Source organism: Rhinopithecus bieti, unplaced genomic scaffold (genome assembly GCF_001698545.2).
Source record: "Rhinopithecus bieti isolate Rb0 unplaced genomic scaffold, ASM169854v2 scaffold_1853, whole genome shotgun sequence".
In the NCBI taxonomy this organism is placed as follows: domain Eukaryota; kingdom Metazoa; phylum Chordata; class Mammalia; order Primates; family Cercopithecidae; genus Rhinopithecus; species Rhinopithecus bieti.
Window position 1 is genome coordinate 5,646,849 of NW_016804151.1, and position 25,999 is coordinate 5,672,847.

General features: G+C 40.8%; 2 pseudogenes; both read right to left on the bottom strand.

Annotated features, from left to right (window-relative positions):
- Nucleotides 1-16,121: 16,121 nt before the first annotated feature.
- Nucleotides 16,122-16,829, bottom strand: LOC108526227 (40S ribosomal protein S2 pseudogene; annotated as a pseudogene).
- A 2,565-nt stretch (nucleotides 16,830-19,394) lies between these two features.
- Nucleotides 19,395-25,678, bottom strand: LOC108526302 (high mobility group protein B1 pseudogene; annotated as a pseudogene).
- Nucleotides 25,679-25,999: the final 321 nt, after the last annotated feature.

Consider the following 25,999-nt stretch of genomic DNA (forward strand, 5'->3'; position numbering starts at 1 on the left):
GTTGGTCTTAGTGTGCCACGAGGAATCTAACAAGCTGATACAGGAGCTGAGTATCAGGGTTCTCGCTCCAGTGCATCTCCTACTTCCAGCTCCCCAGTGGGAATTTTACCAGGCACAGAGAATACTTCTCACTGGGACTGAGAAGCCTGGGGTGAGATAAAAGACTTGAGACTTTAAAGAAAACAGACAGGTAGGCTCTGGGACATTCAGTCTGAGCTGACTCCAGGCCAGAATCCTATTGAGAGTCACAGAGGAAGACCCTGTCTGTGGGATTTGCCCTCTGATGGCTTCTTGTCACAGGCAGCATGGAGGCGTGCTGACCTGCTGTACTGAGAGAACCACAGAGCCTAGAATTATTTTCAAGGCTAGAATCTAAATCTCAACCCAATGTGGCATGTTTGAGAATCTTGAGCAGGTGCCACTTTTCACCAAGATAAGAAAAACGGATTGCCCCCAGAGGAAGGTGAGCTCCAGATGCGGTCCCTCAGCAGCATGTCTCTGCAGTGCAGAAGTAGATTAAGATCAGTCGTGGCAGGTGCTCGTTATAGCTCGTTATAGCAAGCACTACAGATTATTTTGCGCAGAGCTTGCTGTTGAGTGAAGCACTTCTTAGAGTGGGTATTAAAATTTAATAGAAACTTCAATTTCCCACTTGAAAAATATAGGTATTCTGGCAACCTGTTTCAGCTTATTTTACTCCTGTTTCAGGTAAACTTCTTTTTTTTTTTTTTGGCAATTCAAAATCTGATTATAATCTAATATAGTACATTTGTCACTTAAATAATCTCGGTGCCATGAAGAGCCTCTTTCCAGTTACACAGAAAAGCAGATGAGTCTCTGAATCACTTGTCACCTATTCCTGAAAGAAAATTGTCTTTGGGAGAGGGAAGGTCATTGGTGGGCTCTGGCTATTGTAGTTGGGCTTTACGGCTCCTAAAGTGTTTTTCCTGAAACATTATTAAAAGGAAATGTCAAAATTAGCCTTCAGATTAAACGCATCATTAGAGTGACACACAAAATGGCAACTGAGAACCAGCACTCCAATTATTCTGCCTTGGGCATGGCTATAATCCAATATTCTTTTTTTTTTTTTTTTTTTTTTTTGGTGAGACGGAGTCTGGCTCTGTCGCCCAGGCTGGAGTGCAGTGGCCAGATCTCAGCTCACTACAAGCTCCGCCTCCCGGGTTTACGCCATTCTCCTGCCTCAGCCTCCTGAGTAGCTGGGATTACAGGCGCCCGCCACCTCGCCCAGCTAGTTTTTTGTATTTTTTTAGTAGAGACGGGGTTTCACCATGTTCGCCAGGATGGTCTCGATCTCCTGACCTCGTGATCCACCCGTCTCGGTCTCCCAAAGTGCTGGGATTACAGGCTTAAGCCACCGCGCCCAGCCCCAATATTCTTAGACAGTTCAGACAAAGAGATATTACTGGTATATATCTACATAGCCATGGCTCTTTCTTATTTTTAACTGGGAGGAAAAAGAGCTGCCAAAACAAAAGAGCTCTTACCTGGCTCTACCAACCACCACAGTCTGTGCCCAGGGCTGCATAATCTCTGAGAAAGATCCATAGTCAAAAAAGCCACTCAGCCATTGACCTTTTTGGGCTATAGAAGGGAAAGAAAGAAAACAGAGAGTAAGGACAGTGAATCCATTGACAATGCACTGGAACTGACGGATTTAAGGTGGTTTGGGGGATTATTTTGGGGAGTTTGTTGTTTTTAACCAAATTATAATAGATGGAAGCATTAAGCAGCTGAATGTTCATTTGCTTTCAGACATCATCTCCTATTTCATTTGCTAGTCTGCATAAAAAGAATAATTTATCAGCAAAGCATCATTTATTGTTAAACGGCGGGGTTCAGCTAGCAGAGAGAGTTTGCATGCTTTTAAATAAATAACTTGACTTTCTTCAAGACGCTACAAATATTTGTCAAAAGGCAGCCAAGTCATTAAAGACATTTTCAAAATGTCTGTTTCTATTTTAAAACTTGCCTTACAATTTTGTTTGATTCCACTGACTTTCTTTTAACTGAAGGCTGAAAACAACCAAACAATAAGTATTAATGATCAGCTAAGGAGCCAAATTTGGAGGGAAAAATAGGAACTCAGTTTCTCCGCTACAAAAGCAACAAGATCTATCTACTTTATTAAACAGCTGATAAAGTATAATCTTTCTACAAAAAAGGGCCATATATTCTTGACAGGTAGTAAAAATACAATGGTTAAGATGCACATACTTAATGCCATTAATCTTCCTTGCACATGGAATTTCCTTCACTGGCAAGACCCAAAATTTTCAACATATTAGTTTAAGAAAAAAACTTTTGTTCCACAGGTATGAATGTTTGACCAAAGCCCCATAAAAGCTTCTGCAAATAACTGTTTCCTGGTTTGCCCTCTCAGCTCACAGTTTTAGTGATTCTTCTAATTTGAACATGGCCCTCCACCCGCTAAAAACCCAAGTCCAAAACCAATTAAAAGTGGAGATCTGAGCAAGCTAACCTCTGCTGACTTAAACAGGATGGAGAGTGTTTTATCAAGACTAAACTTGTAATTACTGTGTTCTACATTCCTTGCCTCTATGGCCCCAGTGTAAAATGTGATCATCCATTTCAAAATTATCTCTCCATCCGTGAGCCCAAAGCCGATCGTTTAGATTCTGGTCTTGTGTTGGGCGTCAGTTTGAAGAATATCACAGCACTATCTCCTCTAATAAATGACTTTAACTTTTCACCTAGAAGATATCTGCTTTAACTTATCACAGAGAATCATCTGCTTTCTTTAACGCTTCCACTAAATTAAAATCTGAAGTCACTCGATTTGGAGCGAGTGTTAGCTGCACATAGACAGCAGGATGAATTACTAGGGAGTCAATGAAAAAATATTATCCAAAAAACAGAAAACTTAGTTTATCACAAATTTCATTTTATTCTGTGGATCTCATTAATAATGGCCAGGATAATGCCCACCTACACACACATACTTCTGTTCACCCATGAAAGAAGGGCTCAAATTTTGGTGAAAGTTCTAAACCAAATTTCTAGGTTCATCAGAATACTGAATTTTAACTTTATATCCTTGGATCATTTTCTAATTCTTACTTTAATAACAGGGATTTGGAACTACTGAAGTAACTTCAAGATGGAAATGTTTTCTTTGTTTAAAACCCTGCTGCTAGGGGTGGGAGGAGTCACTGACTATTGTAGTTGTGCTTCACAGTCCCCAGAGAGTAGATCCTACCCAGTTCCGATGCAGAACCTTAGAAGCCAGCTAAGATGACTTCCCGTATTTCCCAGGAAAACACTCAGTAAGTCTTGTTCCAAATTCTAGAAGTGAAGAGGCTCACTTCATTCCCAGAAAAGTCCTGCATTTTAAGACTGACAGGTGGTCAGGCGTGGTGGCTTATGCCTATAATCCCAGCACTTTGGGAGGTTGGTGGATCGTGAGGTCAAGAGATGGAGACCATCTTGGCCAACATGGTGAAACCCTGTCTCTACTAAAATTACTAACCCTGTCTCTACTAAAGGCGTGGTGGCGCATGCCTTTAGTCTTAGCTGCTCGGGAGGCTGAAGCAGGAGAATCACTTGAACCTGGGAGGCGGAGGTTGCAGTGAGCTGATATTGCGCCACTGCACTCCAGCCTGATGACAGAGCGAGACTCTGTCTCAAAAAAAAAAAGACTGACACGTAATGTTAGGCTCATAGTTCTTATCATAATCATGGTACAAAAAGAAGGGGTAAGTAGAAGCGGAGGTTACAGTGAGCTGATATCACGCCATTGTCCTCCAGCCTGGAGGACAAGAGCGAAACTCCATTTCAAAAAAAAAAAAAAGGAACAGCAGGGAAAAGATTAGTATGGTGATTTTCCAGGCTATGTAAAATAAACTATTTAGTTTTATTAAAATTAACAAGAAAAGACACTGAAGACAACAGGTAAAGTTATAAATTAAACACTTCTCTCATGTTTTTATACAATAGAAAGCCTAATGTAGATATTTAGAAAAACAATATAATAGCTATGTAATAGCTATGTGACCTTGTATGAATCACTCAACTTCTCTGATTTTTGTAAAATGGTTATCTCTCTTTACCTATGAGAGGTTGTAAGTGCAAATAAGATAACATATATGGAAGTGCTTTACAGTCCCACCTGGCTTACAGTGGGTACCTACAAAGGTTTATTAGATCTTCCTTATGAAGACCTCTCTTTCAGCAAAATCACAATGACTTTTACACTTAATAAAATACCTTCTGCAATCTCTTCTACGTTTATATATAGCCTTTCTTTGCAATCGTTGCAATAAACATGCAAAAAAGAACAAACGCTTCCTCGCATAGTTTGAAAAAATGGTTTCAAAATATAGCAGAGGGGTTTGGTGCTCCACAAAAGAACCTCCTGATAAGTGAGGTTTGCTAGAACAGCCAAATGGACTGACAGATGAGAATGTACACAGAGTTACTTCTTTTTCCTGTTTTGTTTCTAAGTTAGGTAAAATCAGCTCCAAAAAAAGCAACAGATTAGATATATCTGGAGGCAGGGCTTATTCTCACTCCATGTATCTATATAATCAAAAGTTCTGGACAATCTCTTCATGAATAAATGAGCTTACAAAGTAGCCTTCTATTAATTACTGAGCAAGTACCAATACCATTACCAATACCATTGCCAATACCATAAGAAAAGAAGGGCACCTGCAGGGTGGCTGCTCAGAGCTTGCTGAGAAGAGTGAAGTCCTATTCTACCCTGAAGGGTCTCAAAGACATTTGCTGCAACGAAACTGATTAATCTCTTTTGGTTATAGGGATTAGATGACTGAAGATTCTAGTCCTATAATTCTATGATTTTATGGCTTATATTGAACTGTTTTAAAGTCTTTGAACCCATTAAGTAATAAGGGCTTTAATAACAGAATAAACAGAGGAAATGTATTAGTGACTGCACTACTTGACTCGATGGGTGATTGGGAAATCTCATTTTATTTATTTTTCATTTGTTCATGAAGGATTTCCCACCTTTTTCTTCAGAGGGTTGGTTTTCAGGTCTTTCTCATTTCTAGGTACTTAGCTCTGTTTTCTTAGTCACATGCGATTGTTTAGGAATTGGATACTGATTGAAAAGAACGCTAAAAGCTTGAGAGTCAGATACCATGGGGTCCTCAGACATATACATACTTGGATGAGGACGGCCTGCTAGCATCCATCGAGGATCATATGGGGCCTTTGTGGGAACAAACTCGATGATTCTGTCTATAGGATCCTTTGAGTTCAGAAGAGGAACTGAACTGTGCACGCTCTAAAAGGAGATTGGAAGAGAAAGAGCACAGCAATCAATGAATGACAGCCCTAGACTCCAACTCAGCAACAATAGCTATAGACAAAGACAGCAGGGCCCACATATGGAATTACACCCAATAGTCCCAATCTTCAGCTGGAAGAATCCTACTTATGTGCCAAGCCCCAAGGAACATGTATAGGTCAATAGTCTCATTTAGGAGGCTGGCACAAAGCGGTGTGTTTTGACTCTTGATTTCAGTGTGCCCATGCTTTCTGGGATGCTTCTCTGAGGAATGAATGACTATTACAAAGGAGAAAACCCACAATGAGGAGGAACCTTAATATACTGGGATCTGAGCCTTAGGTAGGCCATGAGGGCTTCCATGGCTGTAAGACATTAGAAAGGGGCCCAACTAACGAAATCCAAAGACATTTTAAAGGTAGAAGGCAAAATATGGCTGTAAGGAAAAAGAGAAATCAATAGCTTTTGGAGAAATATTTTATAAAAAAATTGCTCCACCGTAAAGACAAGACCTTAAACACAGAGGCAGTGAGCTGTGGCGGAAATGACAGGCTCTGCAGGCCATGTCAGTGCTGGGTAGGAAGGGCTCACCTTGGGCATGTAAGACAGCCAGTGCAGGACAGTGAAAACCCCTTCAAAGTCATCACACACAGTGCAATGGGTCACCCCATTGTTGTGCATGATCTGGATGCCCCCGAGCTGGTTATTGGAGGTGTACACTTCCCGCCCGAGGACCTAGAGAAATGAGCAAGAGAAAAGACATTTGTCTCTATAGAAATAAAGGCATGGTCTATTTCACAAGTTGCACTAAAATGGGTTCTTTTCTCCACAAAACAGAGATTCCAGTCTCCATGGGTTGTTCTGAGGGACTATCTGAATCTTCTTCCTAAAAAGAAAACTTAGAAAACAAAAAATACTTTTAACGATCACATTCATGGTTGCAATTTTAAAACCAGCAAGCCCCTTTCTCTCCACCAGCTGCCACAGATAGGCATAGCATACTTCCACCCTCAGCTGAAACTACAGTGGTGGGTGAGGCTGAGACCCAGAGGCATAGGCTACTTTATCACGTGCAAGTCTCTTTGTGCATAGACACAAAAAGGTAACATGCCTGTCTTTCAACAATATTTAGTGACAAGTCTCAGTTACAGCAACTCTGGGGGCTTAGGTTCCTTATTTTAAAACGATTATTTTTTCCTTATATTTGATTTTATTAGGTTGGTGCAAAAGTAATTGTGGTTTTTGTCATTTAATGGCAAAACCGCAATTACTTTTGCACCAACCTAACACTGGCCTCCACGCACAACCCCTAAAGCTAGCAAAATCCTGAAGCAACTCATGCTACATACATGAACCCCTGAGTTTCAAGTCTTTTCTTTGTGTGCTGGGTGCAGGGCTGTGATTTATACCCAAGCACGCTTCCCCTCCTCCTTCCCTTCCAAGGCTCCAGGGAGTTCTGGGCTTCAATCCCTGTCTATCCCTGGAGGAGTTTAACCCTTGTAAGGTCAAAGGGTACCTGCAGTTGAAAACCACAAAGTTTCCTTTAAAGAAGAAAAAAAGAGGAAGAAAAGATATTCCTGGACTTGGAAATTGTAGGGTTTCTTTTTCCTTGAAGACTGGTTAATAATTTCTTTCAGGGAAGGAGGTTTTCTGACCCAGCAGATGGAAGCCGGGCAGCCTGATCACTTACTACTGCAAACTGCTGAGTGTGTAGTAATTGCCAGTCATCTAAGGTAGCCCCTGAGAGCTCTAAACAGTTGTAGAGTGCTTACTGTATTTTACCTTTTATTTTTCCTTTCCTCTCCTCCTTTAAAAAATAACGACGATACAAAATTTCTTCCCTACTTGTATTCATTTTCAGTCTCTGGGGAGAATGTAAGTAACTAAGGACCAGCAAAGTCTGCCTGCATATTCCCATTTTGGCCCTTCTTGTTAGAAGCTTTGACAGGTTCCCCTGCATGCTGGGTCAACACCCCCATCAGGATCCTCCAAAGGTGGAGGAAGTTGGTGACCAAAGTAATAACCTCAGTGTGACCCAATTGGCCTTGGTTCCATTTAACTTCAGCTAGGAAGGGCATAAGATACTTTTCTGAAAGGAATATGGAAAGCAAAATTGCTCTCAGATTACTGCTTTCCTTGATAAGGAAGCGTAGAGAACAAGCCTTTACAGGCAGCCCCATGCTGAGCAACATGCTGGCAGCTCCTTTGAAGGAGCCTCATGAACAGGGGAGACCGTATCTGACCACTGAGCTCCCATCCGCCTCTCAGTCCGTCTTTAATCTCAGCCCAGGCACTGTGGCTCTTTTCTCATTCTCCTGCTGTCTCTTTCCATTTGCCCTCTCTCTGACTGATACACTGATCTCTCGGTCACTCGGCTTTCTGCTCCGCTGAGTCCATATTACTAATAACACCTCCGCCACGGCCAGTTTACCTCATGAAGGCAAGAGCACATCATTACAAAATAAACTCATAACTTTGACATTCTAGCAAATACACGCCGTTTGTTATTTTTATGGCTTTAGTCTTTCTAACAGGCAGAGGGCATTACATACCTGTTTCATTTATATCTTTAAGTGTGTGCACACATGCACACTCACACATGCATCAGGAAACAAAACAGAACAAAAAATCCAAACCAAAGCAAATATCCAAAGCAGTCTGTTGATGCAGGAGCCTGGTAAAGGCAGAAACCCTGTCACTTAAGAAGGCCACGCTCTGATCTGGCTCTGGTTTTATGGTCGTCATAAACCCGATGGTCCACAACTGGTCCTTCTGGGACAGACTGCCTCTCGGCTAGAAGTCATTCAGTGTGATCAGCAGTATTTTTAATTATTAAAATAAAACTGGAAAGAGGGAAAAGGAATAAAAAAGGAGACACTGTGCTGACCCTGCAAACGTGATATTCACAATTAGGTCAGGAGCCAAGTACGCCTTGTTGCCCAGAAGAGAAAGTTGGGGCTATTTTCTACTCAGAAACACTATTTTCTTCCTATCTCTAATACCTGATAATGTCCAACCACTTAGAATCTTACACATCTCCAAAATTAATAATGGATCAATGAAGAACTACACTCAGAAAAAGGGACTGCCCAGCTGTTTAAACACACTTTCTTCTGATGTCTTTGCCTCCTCATTTAAAAGTGATCCTCTGCCACTTATCCATTCTACCCCGTATTTTTACAAATAATGGGAGGCAAACTTGGTAGGCTCAGTAACTGAGTACTCCTCCCTTTACAAGCTAAATTAAAACTTGGGTTCTGATGCTTTGGCATTGTTCTGAAAAGGCAGCAGTATTTCTACATCTCTCCTTTCCTATGTTTAGAAGAAACCTAACCAGGGCTTAACATAACCAGGAACATTATTTCTGAGCTAAAGAAGTGTTTGTCATGTGAGAACATTCATTTAATTTGGAAATTAAGGAGAAAAATTACAGAATAGACTAAGAGTATCCCAATATCACTCTCTGACCAGCCTTATTTTGGGAGATGGGGGGTAGGGTAGGGATGGGCACAGAAATGAAACTGCTCCACTAATCACAAACAAATGCTAACAATCATGACTACTTAACAATCGGTGAAGAGAAAGCAGTACCCTCCAGTTCATCTTCAATGACCACATGTTTGGAGTATGCACCAGTAGAATGAGGGTGCACACAATAGCTCCTGATTTATAGGGGTCGTTGCTGACTCAAGTGGTTTTAATGATTTTAGAATACTTCACAACAAAAGCTCCAACCAAGGAAGCAGAATCTGGGTTAGGATAAAATCCATTCTGCCTACCTCTGAAATGATCATGCTATAACAGTTACACAAACCCTCATCAGTATCTAGGAAGATGAACAGAACCCACACAGACAGAACCGTTGTTTTCTTCCTCAAGGTTGCCCTACTGACCTTCTACAGAAAAACTCGGGGTCAACAACTCTCATCAACGTATTTTCACGAAGTAGGCGAGCTGCGTTCAACACTCTTTTAAACTTTGACCTACGCATTTCTTGCTGTGTTTCAGTTCCCAAATATATTCCTCTTACATTTCTACTGTATGATACAAACTTTTAATTTATCTGTCCAGCAAGCAGCAATAATCATTTAAACACAGAAGCGAGTCAAACAGAGGTGATTCTCCTGAGGCCTCACTTTGTTGCCCTCCAGATCTAAGTGGAGAAGCAGTACCATGCAGTATTAGGAATAGGCTCCACCTCCAGGTCCTCTGCTGAAGAGTGCCATGCTGACAGAACTGAACAAGGGCTGAATCTGAGGAAAGAGGATCTTGACTCATTCTCAATATAAACTTAAGCCTCATCCAGCACTTCATTCATTGCAGCCGGCGGACCTAAGAATTAAGGGCACCACATAAAAGCCGGTGATTAGCAGAGACACAATTGTTAAAGGCTCCACCAAAGATGCTACGTAGCCTTTTAGAAACGTTGAGATACGTAAGAAGTACAAATGAATGCAGTCATATATCCATGCTCAGGCCTCTGCTGCTGCTGCTGCTGCTGCTTATCTAGAGACAGCGCAGACAGCTCAGGTTTACCACAGCTGACAGGCAATGAAAACAGCCTAATATACCGCCTGCTCTCTCCCTTAAAGCCCTTTTTGGAGATCAAGATAAACACGTTCTTCCTTTCCCCCATGCTCCAGACTGTTTGACTGAAGTGGCAGAGCATTGTGAGGTTTTGTGCAAATGAAATCACTATGTAATACTGAATGAGTGCAGTATTTACTTGTCAGGATATTTGTCAGCACAGGCATTAAGATTTCCAAGTTTCCCAGATGCAACTTAGCTCAATTTTTAAAAAATTGCCTTTGTCCTGACATACACATTATGTTGGGGACCCTTAGACTTATAGGCAAATATTTGCAATCATGTGCTGAAGATGTGAAAAACTGTGATGCATATCAATAATGGAATAAAAAATGAAATCTATTCCTTCTCTCCCCATTTTGTTCAGTCTTTTCCCCCATTTTAAACAATCCTTGGTAGGTCAGGACATCTTCTATTTAAGGAAGCAGGGAATACAAAATTCCTCCTGCATCTAAGAATTAGGCTACACAAGCTGAGCCCTCGCTGCAATCCTCCTTCTTATTAGGACATTTCCATTCTCAAAAGGATTTGAGGAGGGGTATTGTAAATTTACTGAGTAATTGTCATCACTGGACTTCATCTATGATTCTAGATATTAAAGTCACTCTGGGATCTGTCAGGTTATTGATAAAAGTTGGCTAAAGCTGAAAGAGAACAGATATGAAAAAGAATAAGCAGGAGTAGGGGAAAAGTGGTAAAATAGGAACAAAAGAAAGAAGGAAGGATGAGAGAGAGAAAAAGGGAGGAGGAGAGAAAAAAGGAGAAGAAAAAAATGCAATAGCTCATCTACTCAGTGCAGCTAATATCCTCCTCCCTGACCTGAGAGGACTACATTTTAAGAATCTGACAAGTAATTCAATCTCCAATTAACACTTTTAAGTGGTGCTGCACATATCACTGTGTAAATGTTTCTTCAGGAATATATCCAAGGATGAATGGAATTAAATCTCTAGGGAGATGGAATCAGGACCTAGGTGACCACCAAGATTATTTGGGGCTTGCAAAATACAGTTTCTTAATACATAGGCACAGGGTTATAATTTTTCCCCACCTTTATTGCCACTACTGTCACTGGCAAACTGGAGTGCTGGCTGGTAGGTCCTAGGCTAGGGTTGGGGTAGAGAAGGGGCTCAGTGACATACTGTGGGCAGAGGAGAGAAAAGCCTCTGACATGAGCCACAGTTGGATTCAAGACCATCTGCTATAAGACCAAAAATCTCTCTATAAGCAGCAAATTATGAAGTGATCAGGTATGCTGAAGGATAAACTGGGGCAAAGGGGTGGTGCTGTCAGTGGAAGGAAAAGAAACAGCCAAAAAGAGGCTGAATATAGGTCAGAAATAACACTGGAAGACATCTCTTTACTGAAGTGCAGGGCTCACTGGAGAACAGAGGAATGAATTAGACAGCACAAAGACGATAAGGATTTGAAGGTGGAGTGGGTAAGGAACAGAGACTCATTTGTAATGTAAAAAGGTAGAGAGGAGCCACACAATAGTTTGCTTGCTAAATGTATGAGAAGAAGCACAGGCTTGGGACTTGAGATTTCTGACGATAAATTCTTTTTTTTTTTTTTTTTATAGAGACAAGGTCTTGCTATGTTGTCTAGGCTGGTCTCAAAGACCTGGCCTCAAGCAATCCTCTCGCCTCAGTCTCCCAAAGTGTTGGGACTACAGACATAAGCCACCTTGCCCAGCCAATTTGTAAACATTTTAAATAAAGTCTGGTTTATTGAAGTATAATTTTCATATAGCAAAACTGTCCATCATAAGGTATACAAGTCTGTGAATTTTAATACACATAGTCATATAACCACCACAATAATCAAGATAGAGAGCATTTTCATCATCCCAAAGTCTCCTCATGTTCCCTTGTAATCAGTCCCTCCCTCCACCCCAACAACCATTGATCTTTTTGTTCCAATAGTTTTACCGTTTCTAGAATGTTACATAAATGGAGTCATACAGTATATAGCCTTTTGAATCTAGCTTCTTTCAGTTAGCACATTGCATCTGAGCCTCATGCATGCTGATGCAGGTACCAGTAGTTTATTTTTATTCCTGAGTAGTATTCCATTTTATGGAAGTACCACAACTTGGTCACCCATTTCCCTGTTGATGTACATTTGGGTTGTTTTCACTTTTGGAGGATTATAAATAATGCTGCTATAGACATTTGTGCACAGGTTTTTAAAAAGGCCCAACCTTTTTCAAAGTGGCTGTGCCATTTTGCATTCCCACCAACAATTTAAGAGATTTCCAGCTGTCCTGAATCCTCATCAACACTTGGTATTTGTCAAACACTAAAAAAACAAACATTTAGGCTGGCCACAGTGGCTCACACCTGTAATCCCAGCACTTTGGGAGACCTAGGCAGGCGGATCATGAGGTAGGGAGATTGAGACCATCCTGGATAACACAGTGAAATCCCATTTCTACTAAAAATACAAAAAATTAGCCGGGGCGTGGTGGCACGTGCCTGTAGTCCCAGCTACTTGGGAGGCTAAGGCAGGAGAATCACTTGAACCCAGGAGATGGAGGTTGCAGTGAGCCGAGATTGCACCACTGTACTCCAGCCTGGGCGACAGAGTAAGACTCCGTCTCAAAAAAACAAAAACAAAAACAAAAAACAAAACCATTTAGTGGTGTCAAGCTGTGGTTTAATTTTCATTTCCCTAATGACTAATGATAAGTATCTTTTCATGTGCTTATTTACCATCCTTATATTTGCTTTGGTGAAATGTCTGTTCAAATTTCTTGCCCATGTTTTTAATTACTGGGTTGTTTTCTTATTGAGTTTGAGAATTCTTTATATATTCTGGATACCAGTCTTTTATCAGATTATGTATTTTCTAAAGATGGAAAACTTTTTAAAAAATCCCTGTTTGTCAGTCGCCTTCTACTGGTTTTACTGAATAGGCTGTGACTGACTGCATTGGCCAGGTCCCAAGAGTCTAGTGTTTGCAGGGCCTGGCTCTTAGGGGAGTAGCACTGACTTGTTATCGCTGTGGCCTTTTGGTTCGTGTTTTCTCATTGACATCTGGTGGGCAGCAATTTTATTTTTTCCTTTAGAACACATGAAAAGCCTATTATTGTCTTTTAGCTAAATTTCAGCTCCATGAAACCTAGAATCATCTTTGTATTGCCACAGCATAAGAACAGCTTTATACCTAACAGACATGCAATAAATGCATGTGATCTACCACAGTTTTATGCATTCTATAAAAACTCAACTGATTAGTATGTTTAGCAAGTTAAACTACTATAAGCAAAAATAAGTCTTTCATATTAGTGTTATAATGTGTAGTGGCTTTCTGAAGCAAAAGGAGTGGTTCAATTTTCCTACCTTTTTAGTTTTCCCCAATGTAGATGCTCTTTTCCCTCCCTCCCCCTGTCAAAATTCTTTATATGGGTTAAAATTAAACTAGTAATTCTAAGTACTATAAAGTCATATTATGTTAGGAGTGCTCTTCTGAGCTGCATAAATCTGCTAGATTTATCTATTGAGAAAGGCAATATTTTACCAATGGGTCAGGTAGAAAATGAAGATAACTCAAAAGTTGATTACATGTTCCAATGGTCTTGACTTCTCATATTTGCATCTTAAGCTGTTGGTTAAATTTGGGTGAGTTCTTTTCCTTACCAACACTGATTTGTCAATTTCTTAGATGCACATACAATTTTAAAAGGCTTAAACCCCAGACACTGAGACATTATTAAATTTAGGAACTGGTAAAAAATCAGCCAGAAAATCTTGAAGCCCAGGCATGGTAATCTGTAGTTCAATCTAAAAAGCTCTTTAAGCTTCTCCTTTCATAATTCAACAGTCCTGACTATGTACATTAGTTGATTAGACTGTGTGATGATGGTCAATCTGAATGAGAAGGGACATAGCTAGATTTGGATCCATGCACAGGGAACATTCCCTAGAATGATGAACAGCTAGGAGTCAGGTTTCTAAACAGTCTCATTTCCGCTTCTTTATCATATTCACAGACCAGTCTGTGCACAGCCAGAGCCCAGCTCTGTCTTCCTTCTAGAAAAGACTGGAGTCCTTGCATTTCTAATCGACCAACATGTGCGGTTCTTGCACTTTTAATTTATGAGTGTTCAGGGGGGAACCTCTCTGACTTGGGAACATATTGGCTCGGTCTAATGCTTGGAGATTATTAAACTTGGAGCTATGCTCCACTATCAAGTCTACAGATCTTTTATTTAGAAGATATGGTGCTCTAAATGCACAAAGAGCTCCCTGTCACCTTCACATTAAAGCCCCTAGTGCCTGGTAAATGGAATTATATAGCTGTCATCTCCTTTCCCCAAAGTTTTAAGAGTACAATGGGCTCATTTTTTCACACTCCATCCCAGCTTCAGAACTAAGAGACCTACTTTGTATTGATTTAAGGTCTCAGAAATAAATAAACCTGCTTCACCACTGTGATTCACAACAAATTCATGATACACTATTGCATGATATATTTCAAGCTCTTGCTCTGGCTCTCTTTTTCCTCTGGTGAGTGATGGGGGAGGTGGGAGGTGGTAGGGAGCTGCAAAGCTGACAGCCTGATGGTTATTGGAGATGGTTGCTGACTGCAAATCCAAGAATAGACACTGTTGGAGGAGTATGGGATTTTTTTTAAAACTAGGGGGCAGGGGTGAGAAGCTAATTTACTTGGGCTTCAGGCTGGGGTTGGGGAAAAAGAAAGGTTGAAGAGAGGAGAGGGGCTGACAGAGTAGCAAAGCTTCAAGTGAGCACTGATCTGCAAAGACAGAGCTATGAATACATGTAGAAAGAGAGAAAGGTGAATAAAATTCAACATATGAAGGTGTAACACATAACTGAATAGAAAATGAAGAAGACGACGAAGAAACGAATCTGCCAAAGGAACCGTGTGTACAGAGCTAAGTGGGCCCTTAGCTTGAGTTCAGGGACAATGTTTTATTAGAGACAGAGTGCAGAGACCCTACATGCCACCCAAAGTGTGAGGTAGAGGCATTTCTTCATTCTAATACTCAGAACACATCAGAACCCTGGAGGTGGAAATGGACAATGGATATAGGGTAGAGATATAATGAAGGTCCACATGGATGAAGTGAGCCAGAGACCGTTCACTGAGGCAAGAGGGTAATACATTCTAGCAGTTTAGCTTGTGTTTGTGTACCCTTAGGGTTTGAGTACCTACGTCTACATCACCTTTACTGATTCCACCAAACCTTGGATCCAATGAGTTTTAGCTGATATCTACAAATACAGCAGTCAAAAAGAACTATCCTCCAACCTTCTATCAGGATCTTGACTTTCAGCAAGGCGGGGGAGGAGAAAGCAGGAGATAATCAGGCTCCGAAGGTACTGCATGACACTGCAGGAGACCCCTAAGGTTCTAAGGAATACTTTCAAGTGGAATTAAGTTTTAACTGTTTCTCTTGTTTCTTCTACTTATTTCACATTTTTGACTGGCAAAGTTATTTATGAATCCAATTTCTTTTCTATGTTGGAATAGCACTTTCATCTTCACTACATTTGTTCTTGAGACAAGACCAGACTCTGAACACAAAAGTACATGAGAAAGATTTTGGTTCCATTCAGTTTCCAGTTGGTCATATAAAACTGGGCATTTCTTTGTTAAATTTGAACTCTGTCTTTAAAGAGTGATCTGTCTCTCTGTACCGGGAAACAGACTTTAGCCAAATAGAAAAAAGAACTCACAGATGAATACATAGATGAATGGGATTGGTTCCAAAAGTACTGAGCTTCCATTCAGCTGAATTTTCCACACATAATTGGGTGAATATTTAGCAATAGTGTCACAGAGGAAACTCAAGCAACAATTGTGTGGTTGAACTTTTGAGGATCCTCCCACTCTCAAGATTTATATAGACACTCGTGATTATGAACAACATACAGTGTTTACTTTTCTGTGATCTGGACAAGAAACAAAATTAAAAATTTTTTAAATCATTATGCTCTCCAACTTCCATTCCTGGTCGCATGAGTATGTAATAATTTTACATATCACTAATATGTAATTTAATACATAATACTCTAATATGCAATAACTTTTAAAATTCTCCACTCCCTATCTATTCACTCCCCAGCCTAAAACAGTTCCCTGGCTACAGATCAATATGCACCTTTATAAGATCACAGAATACTAGACATTGAAGAGAATTTAAGATTAAGAGACCCTCCAGTCATCTACTTTAAAAAAAAAAAAACAGGCTTAATTCATTTTATTTTTCTTATGTAAAAACTGTTGTAGCCACAGTTGGAGCCTGGGTCCCCTGCATGGAGACTCTGGTGTGGGTCTTGATGAGGTGGTCAGCAAATTCCTGACAGGAAGACTTGATGAATACAGTCTCCTTCCAGAGGTTAGGGGTCAGGTAGCTGTAGGTTTTAGAGATGGCATCAAAGGTGACCTTGGGAAAGTTCCCTAGGGTGGCAGTGTAGCCCCTGGCTGAGATGTAGCAGTCATCAATACCAGCCATCATTAGCAGCTTCTTGGGCACCAGGGCTGAGACAATGCCAGTGTCCTGGGCGCGAGGATGAGGTGCACCAGCACAGAGCCACAGCCACCTGTCACCTTGCAAGGGATAGTGTGGGGTTTCTTCTCCCAGTAGCCTCTGTGCATGGGGACAATGAAGAGCTTGGCCAGGATGATGGCCCCATGGATGGCAGTGGCTACCTCCTTGGAGTACTTAACACCCAGACCAATATGGCCATTGTAGTCCCTGATGGCAACAAACATCTTGAACCTGGTGCGCTGGCAAGCGTGGGTTTGCTTCTGCACTGGCATAATCTTTAAAACCTCATCCTTGAGAGAGGCCCCCAGGAAAAAGTCAATGATCTCAGACTCCTTGATGGGCAGGGAGAAGAGATAGATCTCCTCCAGGGACTTGATCTTCATGTCCTTGACCAGGCATCCATTCCTTGCCCTGGGCCTTTCCTCCACGAGCTCTCTGGGGCCCAGGCCCTGTTCACAGACACGGTCCCAGTCCTGGATGCCACTGCCAAAGGTTCCACAGTTCCCCATCTCAGGCACCCCCACACCTGGCTAATTTTTTAATTATTTTGTAGAAGGGGTCTTGCTTCTTGCTATATTGCCCAGGCTGGTCTTGAACTCCTGGCCTTAAGCCATCCTCCTTTCTTGGCCTCCCAAAGTGCTGGTGTTACAGGATTACCACACCAATCAGATTTTCTACTTTAAAATGGGAAATGTATTATGCCTTCCATTTCACAAAGAGGAAACTAACATCTAAATAGATTAAAGCCTAAAGCTGCTTACCTAGTAAACGGCAGGGAGAAGAATGATCAAAAGTTTTTGTTGTTGTTGTTTGTTTGTTTTTTTCTGAGATGGAGTTTTGCTGTTTTTGCCCAGGCTTGAGTGCAATGGTGCAGTCTTGGCTCACTGCCACCTCTGTCTCCCAGGTTCAAGTGATTCTCCTGCCTTAGCCTCCCGAGTAGCTGGGATTACAGGTGTGTGCCACCACGCCTGGCTAATTTTGTATTTTTAGTAGAGACAGGGTTTCACCATGTTGGCATGGCTGGTCTCAAACCACTGACCTCAGGTGATCCATCTGCCTCTGCCTCCCAAAGTGCTGGGATTACAGGCATGAGCCACTATGCCTGGCAGTTTTGTTGTTGTTGTTTTTTTAATCTAAAGGTTCTGTAACTCCAAAAAGTTTGAGCACATTCATAATAGGTTGTCAAACATGATAATTTCTGAGTCTGCATTCAATGCCCCAAACAGGGTCTCAGAGCTTTCACTTTATCCAGAAGCTCTGGACTGGTACTTGCTGTAGGGTCTCCCAAATTCTTAGACCCTAAGCCACCATACATGCATGGGCTCTCTCAGAGTCAGAGGCAACTTCTGTAGTGGAGGTCTGTGTGGCGATTCCACCCTGTAAGATCTCCAAACCAGAGCACTCAGGATTGCTGGCAGGTCACTAAGGCACACTAATAGAGTCAAACATAACCAGGTATAGTTTTCTACCAAATTTGAGGAATATCAAATGAAAAACAAACAAAACAATCCCCCTAAATGGGGCAAGATTTACCAATATTTTATGTGTGGGGAGGGAGCGCTTGAATATTAGGGAGATCTGTCCATTGAGCAATACTTTCTGAGGACTCATTCATAATGCTAAAGCAAGGATTACTCAGAAAGGAAGCTAAAATGCCCTCCTTAGAAAGGAGAGTGATCCCATCTGGAGCTATGGGAGTATAGGGACTGTCTATTGTGAAAATAGGTAGTTAGGGACTTTTAAAAATGCAAATTGCTAGACTGATCCTTAGAGTGATTATGAGCTATTGTATCAACAAGTCCTTGGGGACTCTTGTAGACAGATGACTGACATGTATACTACCCTGTCATGACCGAACATCGTGTCTCTCACGTTAATGGCTTTCCAAAGAGCATTGATTGTCGTTAGATACCTCTATTGGGAAAGTCAATACATGAATGTACTGCCAAGTGAGGACTGTCATCTAACATTTTCTTGAAGGAATTTTGCCTTCAAAGAATCAGAAAGTATAGAGAATAATGTGTTTGTATTTCCTTTCCAGAACCAGATAAGAAATTGCAATGAGAAGGAACCCTAAAGGCACCTTAGAGAAGACTATGGCAGTGCCAATGTTTTACCTATTTTGGCTCATTTAATTCTCACAACGACTCTGGTACATAGATACTATTATTATCCCCTCTTTTACAGTTAATAAAACTGTAACTCAGAGAGGTTAAATAAATTGCCCGAGGTCACACAACTAGTAGGTAGGTGGTGGAGCCAAGACTTAAACCTGGGCAGCCTGGCTCTAGCCTCTCCATGATCATAACATCTTTTTTTTTTTTTAACTAATTTTAAAAAAATGTATTTACTTAGAAGCATTCAGAATGCCAACAAAACAGCTGCAACTTTTTTTTTTTTTTTTTGCAATTAGAGTGGTATTCAGTTAACAGAACAATTGTTTCATATAAGCTGCATCAGAGACAATTGAAAATGAAAAAACTACTATCCCCATATATAACTTACTTGTGCTGTACACCAACGAGAACCTGCTTTAAATTTTATGCCAATTTACAACCCCTATACTGTACCAGGCAAAGTTAGTGGCTATGAAAATACCACCAGGACAGGGCTATCTAAAGACACATTTGTAGNACAGAACAATTGTTTCATATAAGCTGCATCAGAGACAATTGAAAATGAAAAAACTACTATCCCCATATATAACTTACTTGTGCTGTACACCAACGAGAACCTGCTTTAAATTTTTATGCCAATTTACAACCCCTATACTGTACCAGGCAAAGTTAGTGGCTATGAAAATACCACCAGGACAGGGCTATCTAAAGACACATTTGGTAGTGTGTTAACTATACAAAAGAAGACACTGTACAGTTTTAAAAAAATTCTTACACAGTCTTACATTTCAATTTTATTCTTTAAAAGGAGTGAGTTGTATACAGGGGGGTTAAATGCTTTATAGACAAGAAAAAAATCTGTGCTAGAATCAACTTATTCATCATCACCTTCATCTTCCTCCTCCTCATCCTCTTCATCTTCCTTCTTTTTCTTGCTTTTTCAGCCTTGACAACTCCCTTTTTTGCTGCATCAGGCTTTCCTTTAGCTCAATATGTAGCAGTATCATTTTCGTATTTTTCCTTCAGCTTCGCAGGCTTCTTTTCATAAGGCTGCTTGTCATCTGCAGCAGTGTTATTCCACATCTCTCCCAGTTTCTTCGCAATATCACCAATGGACAGGCCAGGATGTTCTCCTTTGATTTTTGGGTGATACTCAGAATACAACAGGAAGAAGGCCAAAGGAGGCCTCTTGGGTGCATTGGGATCCTTGAACTTCTTTTTTGTCTCCCCTTCAGGAGGGATATAGGTTTTCATTTCTCTTTCATAATCGATCTTGTCTGCCTTTGCCATATCTTCAAATTTCCCCTTCTGTTTAGCAGACATGGTCTTCCACCTCTCTGAGCACTTCTTAGAAAACTGAGAAGTTGACTGAAGCATCTGGATGCTTCTTCTTATGCTCCTCCCAACAAGTTTCCATAAAAAATGCATATGACAACATCTTGCCTCTAGGCTTCTTAGGATCTCCTTTGCCCATGTTTAGTTATTTTTCCTTAGCAAGGCACAGAGTTGCCCAGTGCCCTTCTGGCTCTCACTTGTCCCGGTGCTGTCTCTATCATAACCTCTTTAAGTTACGTGAAAGTTACAACGTTGCCCGCCCCACAGTGAGAGCTAAGTAATCTCTGCTTCCCTTCTTGAGCGTCCACGACTTTCACGTTGTATGTCACAGAGTCATGGGTGAGCATGGAGACTGTACAGTGCAGGTTCCTGGTGTAACAGACAATTCCCACTCATGAGAGGAACTCTGGTACTGTGCCCAACAGTGTCAGCTATGACAACTTCACATTTCATACTGCATAGCTGCAGGAAAATACGTATATGAGAACCAGAGAGAAATGTAACTTACTTGCACCAAGTCTCAAAAGCAAGATTAGCAGAATTAGCCCCCTACCAAACTAATGGCCCTAGTCATACCCATCACATAATTTCTTTTTTCTTGCAGATTCAGTGAAAATAGGGCCCTGATCTCTCTAAGGGAGATGAGAGTATAGGATATTTTTTTCTAAAACAGAAGCAGAGCTTTAAAATACAAGAAAGTCACATATCATCTCCTGGTGAATCTATCACTGCCTTTGGCATATACCTTACCTTCACAGGCAGTTAATGTCCAGAGGACAACCATAAACTGCATATTCTTATTTCTCTGGATACAGAATGTGCTCTCTCTCCCCAAGTCTGGGGCAATGGATTGAGAGCTAGTAGGCTCCAGTATACATCAGTGTTCCTTTACAATACTAGTTCTTCCAGCTTATCTGTCACCTAACACTATGTTAAACATACTAATACTTTTAACAGGAAAGGGAGAAAAAAAAATAAAAAGGAAACTGAAAGGAAGAGTGGTGGGGGGAGGGAAAGTAAGTATGATCATCTCTGCAAATGACCAGTGGCACATAGACTTAAGAGTTTATGACTCTGCAATCATCTCAGCTCCTTAAAGGTGTATCTTTACTAGTTCCCCAAGTACACAGGTTACTGCCTTTGCCAGGACAGCATGACTGTCCTGCAGGGTAATCTGTTCAAGCAAGGTAATCTGCCACGCACATCAGGTCTGCCACGCAGTGAGGCATTTTAGGAATCTGTCACCCACAGCCTACAGTTCCAAGAGTTAGGATCTGCTACCTTGAGCGACATGAAATAGCAAGCCCCTAGAAACTTCTCTTATTAATGTCATCATTCTCACGACATTTGGACAAACAGGAAAACAACCAGATCACCTTCTTTTAGGCTTTACAGACCACTAAGCAAAGAGGCCTGAGCTTTCTTCAATGAAACTTAGGGACATGAAAGTTCATGTTCTGACCCTGATCTAGTCTCTGTCAATGAAACTAAGTCACTTTCCCTTCTACTGTTTTTGTCTTCCTGTCTACGAAATATAGCCCTGATACCATTAACCCATTCCAGAAGATAGCAAGGAACCAGACAGATATTCTTGATTGAATTTCAAGTAAACCCCCTTGGGCTGCCTGTAATCACCAGCCTACTGCCTTTAGTTCTAATGTCAAATGTCAATAAAATCCAGATACTACATCTCTTCTCAATTTGGGTAATATTTTGAATATTTTACAAATAACTGCAGGCAACAAAGCAAGACAGACATGGAAAGAAGATATACAAATAGTGAGTTCACAGGGGGAAAAGGATAAAAATACAAAGGTGGGAAGCACTTCCTGGTTTTGGAATAAAAGACACAGTGGCAAAGGATGGCGTCCATGAATAAAACATGTAAGTACACAGAAAAACCACCAAAAGTAAAAAAACAGGAAAACACCAGAAAATATTTATTTTATATGAAGGTTACTACTGTTGGCTATAAAAGAAATCCTTTAAAAAGTAAGAGTCTTTGGAAGCAAAAGATAGGAAGGTGTAAACTAATTAAAAACAGGCTAGCGACAGGCAACATCATGTGTATGCCCAGATGGAGTATAGCCATAAAAGCCTGGCGCACACATGCAGTGTATTAGGTTGAAAACGCATGTCTCTTCAGCTTCATATCTATTAAAGGAACAAACAATTTACAGGTTGCTGCATTATGGGAGTATGATATGTGGAGTGTCAATCTTTTCTCTTCAAACTGAACCATGTTAGGTAAAATCAATGATGGGGTTTGGGGGGTAGGGGAAGGAAGGGGAAAAGCAGGGAGAAAGAAAGTTTTAAAAAATCTCTGCCTCAGCAAAAGTTTTCATTACAATTTTAGACAAATGATCCCTGTGTCCTTCTCCCTTGCTGCCTGGGGCTCCATGCTATTTCTATGCAAATAACAACCTCGTGGTTTATATCTTATTATTTCCACCGGAGCTGCAGCGACATGACCTGAGACGTGTAAGAGGTGGGGTGGTGGGGCGGAGGGGGGTAGTTGGAGAGGAGACAGAAAGAGAGAGAGAGAGTGGGAGGGGAGGGGACAGAGGTAGAGAGAGAGAGAGGGTGTTCACTCAAGTGTGAAAAAATATCGTCAGGAGTGAGCATCAAGAACAAAAAAAAAAATTGCAGGGATAACGTGTTTATTTCAGTTCCCCCTAAAACCCCCCAACCCCCCCTTCCTGCAAACCAGCACCTTTTAAAATTCATTGGGCATCAGGCGATCATGCACAATCCATCTGCTTTCACTTTATCATTTGCATTTCATGCCTCCTGGCTTTTGATGTGCTGATACTTTGATGCAGTCAGGAGACGCGCATTATCATTATTTCAATTTTCAAAGGGGTCAACGGGATCGGCACTTGCACACACAAGATTTTTTTCCCCCTACAACCTCTGAACACCCCCACTCCTTATTCTTCACCCCAATGTTTAACATAAAGGATGAAGACTCAAAAAGGTGGGGATCAAATATTTACAGTCTAAGATTGTATATAAGCTTGCATATGTCTCCTACATTTCCACTTTACACAGGTACATACTATGAGCACCAAGGCTTAAGAAAGGAGGCTCTACAATGTTTCAAATACACAAAGACTTTCTCACACATGGACACTCAAGGAGGCACACAGAGAAAGAGGGGGATCCATATGCAAGACACAGACACAAAGAGACAGAAAGATCAGCACCCACACAGAAAGAGACATGCACTCAGGGTGACTTGCACACACCCAGAGTACACAATACAGAGAGATACCTACAGAAAGAAAGGCAAACAGAGATGAAGAAAGACACCAGCACACACAAAGGCAACATGCACAAGGAGTGAGTCAGAGGAAGCCATCTGAGCATGATAGTTTCCTTTTTCATACCCGATAGGCAAAGGGGCTGATAGGACATTCTGAATGAATTTGCATGAAATCGGGTGTCTTCAGCAGCACAGCTGTATACTTAAGAGGAGCTGACATGAAGATAGTGAAGCAGGCAGAGCAACATTAGGTAACCTCTGTATCTGATCACTCACTTCAGCTAAAAACAATCATGTCCTTTTAGAAGTGAGCATTGTTTGGTAAGTTAAAGCTATAGCTTTATTTGTCTTTCACCCTGTAACTAAGCTTTTCTTTTAACAAGCAGCCCTGTAAGCTATGAAGGTGAATATAATGAATTTGATTAGAACAATTCAGTCAGATTTTAAGAAATCAATCTCTAATGTCTCTTCATGGCACAAATGAAATTCAACTAGCAAGTTTTCAAGCAAAACAAAACCAAAACCCAACATCTGCTTTTGTAATATTCTTTGTATATAATATAGTATTGGGGAAGGGGGGAGAAAGAAACTCAATATAAGAAGATACATTTCAGAAATTAGCTCTCTGACTGGGTATGGGAACATCATGGAAATATAGGTTTTTTAAGTACCATTATCTATGAGAACAGAATTTTTAAAATCTTTCAAACATTCTGTTCTCATAGATAATGGTACCTAAAATTATCTTCAGCATTCATCAATATCTCATCCTAAAAAGGTATCCAAAAGAGCAACTTAAAAAAAAACAACAACAACCTTAAGACTCTCAGCAGTTTCTCCCACTGCAATAATAATCTTTAATAGTAGTGGTTCACAACCTTTATTTCCAGGCTACTCTCCAAAAAGGGAGGAAGACAGCCAAGTTTGCCACTGTTAGCACTGCTGTGCCTTTCCTTGGTGAGAAAAAGCAAGCCCAGAGGAGGATACAGAGTTCATATGAATGCAGAGAGCAAGCTGATCACATCAAAGGATTCCTCTAATTTCTGACATCCACAAAATCTAATTAAACCAATGGAATTTTCAACTTTTTCCTAAATGGGAATGATAGAACACTTAATTCTTATCCTTACACTTGAAAGTCAAGACTTGATAAAAAGTTCCCGCAAGTAGAGCAAATGTAATATCCGATACAATTTAGTATGTGTATTAACTCCATAAGCTCAATCACCAAATCATGTTAGAGAGAGGAACGAGGAACGGAACGGGAAACCGAAATTTTAGCTCAATCACCAAATAATGTTAGAGAGAGGAATGGAAATTGAAATGTTAAGGCAGGCCAACACTTTTCACCAAGAACTAGGTACTTTTTTTTTTTTTTAAGAGATGGGGTCTTACTACATTGTCCAGGCTGGATTCAAACTCCTGGGTTCAACCTATCCTCCTGCTTCAGCCTCCTGAGTAGCTGTAGAACTCGGTACTTTTACTTATGTTTTCTCATTTGAGCTCCACATTATTTAAAGGTTTAAATTATTATCCCCCTTTGACAGATAAGAAAGCTGAGGAGTTGAGAGGTTATATAAGTTGCACAAGGGCAGTCAGTCTCAGACTATTCCATTACATTTTTCTGGCCCTGAGGAGAAAATAATTTTCCCATGCTTGCAAAGATGTCAGAACTGCACTGTCCTTTATATATTCAGGTATTCTTAGATAGTTTTCACTCTTACGAACAGTGACTGCAACCACCCATTTTTCCCCCTTTGGAAAAGCCCTTGTAAAGTTGGATTTAAAAAGTACAAACCTTTCTTTGGAAGGGAAGATAAATCTTTATGCATACTCTTTCCCAGTAATCCATCCATGCATCCATTCACCCATCTTCCCACTCAATATTTGCCAAATATTTCTTCTATATACAAGAGACCACCATCGGTGCCCTTATTGAGAGGTGTATTTATAGATTTCACAAAATCATTAAAATCTGACAGTCTCAACACCTAGGCCAGTACCTAATTCATAATGTAGGTCTGAAATGGGAACTAGCACAGCTGGAATCAGAGACAGCTCAATGTCTGAGTACAGATCTCCTCACATCTTTTACTAATAGATTAAGAAAAAGAGAGGAGAGGAGGGACAGAAAAGAAGCGTTCAATTAATTCTGTCTTTCCACAATGACACTGAAACGTAAGTGCTTTGGAGCAGCGGTTTTATATGGTTTGTTCACTAACATATACACAGGGCTTGGAACAGTGCCTAGAAAACAGTAAGTACTCAAAATAGTTGAGAAATGAAATGAATGAATGAATGGATGAATAAAAAGGCAAGCAAGTCAATGGGCAGAAAAGATGGAGGGAGGGGGAAGAGATAGACTGAGGAAGGCATGGATTGAACTGCTTCCTTCCAATCAGGATCTTGAATTAAGAATTCACACAATAATCTTCAATCAGCTATGTAAACTTCTTCAAAACCCTAAAAACTTACTTTGTTGAGGGCTCCAGCTCCTGTTAGAATTAAGTGAGAATTCTCAACTTGGATGGTTCTTTGTCCCAGCCGGACAAGGTAAGCCCCAATCCCAATGGCCCGGCACGTCACCTTAAAAAATAATAAATTCTACATGTCACATATTTATGTCCTCTCTGAAGCTGTAAGAACTAAGGCATAGATAAGTAAAATCCAAATTAACAGAAATAAACATTGCTTTTTAGGAAGTCTGTTTGATAACAACACACAAAAAAATTTCATGGTCAAAGAAAAGAAAATACAATGATGCAAAATTCAGGCTGCGTGCAATGACTCATGCCTATCATCCTAGCACTTTGGGAGTCTGAGGTGGGCGGATCGCTTGAGCCCAGGAGTTCAAGACTATCTTGGGGCTGGGCGAGGAA